General features: G+C 25.5%; 1 protein-coding gene across 1 annotated transcript in view; it reads right to left on the reverse strand.

Moving 5' to 3' along the window:
* Positions 1-935, reverse strand: part of LOC108688619 (neutral ceramidase-like) — a 26,531-nt gene that overhangs the window by 21,263 nt on the left and 4,333 nt on the right. The window lies entirely within an intron of this gene.

The following is a 935-nucleotide window of genomic DNA, read 5'->3' on the forward strand; positions in this document are numbered from 1 at the left end:
TGCGATACAAACAAAATCGATCTTTAATTTTATTAAAAAAAAAAAAACATTAAAATATTCGACAAGACGGTTTTTATTGATTGATATACTAAAGATTGATATACTAAATATACGTATAAATGTATTCTCATTTAAATATATAATACTAGGCCTTGATTTAAAACACGTATATTCGGAAAAACGTTTCTAATAAACGGATATACTAATTGTACGTGTAAACATTTACTTACAAATAAACGTTTTTCTGAAAACAAATTTAAATGGATAAACGTTTCACGTTACATGTATCTTCAAAAAACGGAAAAAAAATCAAAAATTTATTTTACATCGAACTATGCTACTTATGTAATACTTATAAAAATGTTTGGATATAATTGTCATTTATCATGCTTTTTTAAAATGAGTAATATTTTAAACATTATATCCGAAAGTCGATTTCTTCTGAGGATTAAAATTAAGTTTATAATATAATAACATAATGTATAAATCAACGACAAATGTACCAAGCATTCTGTTCATAGCTTGAAGTCAGAAAATGACAGTTTAACAGATCTGTGATTGCGCCTTTTTCTTCAGAGAAAGCAGAGATAGTATAAAGGAAACACAATAAAAAACACAGATAGTAGGAGCAGGGAACAAGGATTGAACGAGCCATCTAATCAGAATATAAATTCCTCCAGAATATAAATTCGATGCATAACCTATCATATACTAATCCAAATTTAACACTATAACATGCATGGGACAAAAAATAGAACAGGTAGTACAAACAACTTTTCAACGCGTTAAAGTTTCATTGCTTGTTTTGTTTGATCTATTTTGAAGTTACATGTTCATTCGCAAATATAATTTTGACAATCCAGTAAAAAATTTTTCATGCATTAATATATATAATATATATATATATATAATATATATACTTTAATATGTATGAT

This window comes from Atta colombica, unplaced genomic scaffold (genome assembly GCF_001594045.1).
Source record: "Atta colombica isolate Treedump-2 unplaced genomic scaffold, Acol1.0 scaffold236, whole genome shotgun sequence".
Taxonomy (NCBI): Eukaryota; Metazoa; Arthropoda; class Insecta; order Hymenoptera; family Formicidae; genus Atta; species Atta colombica.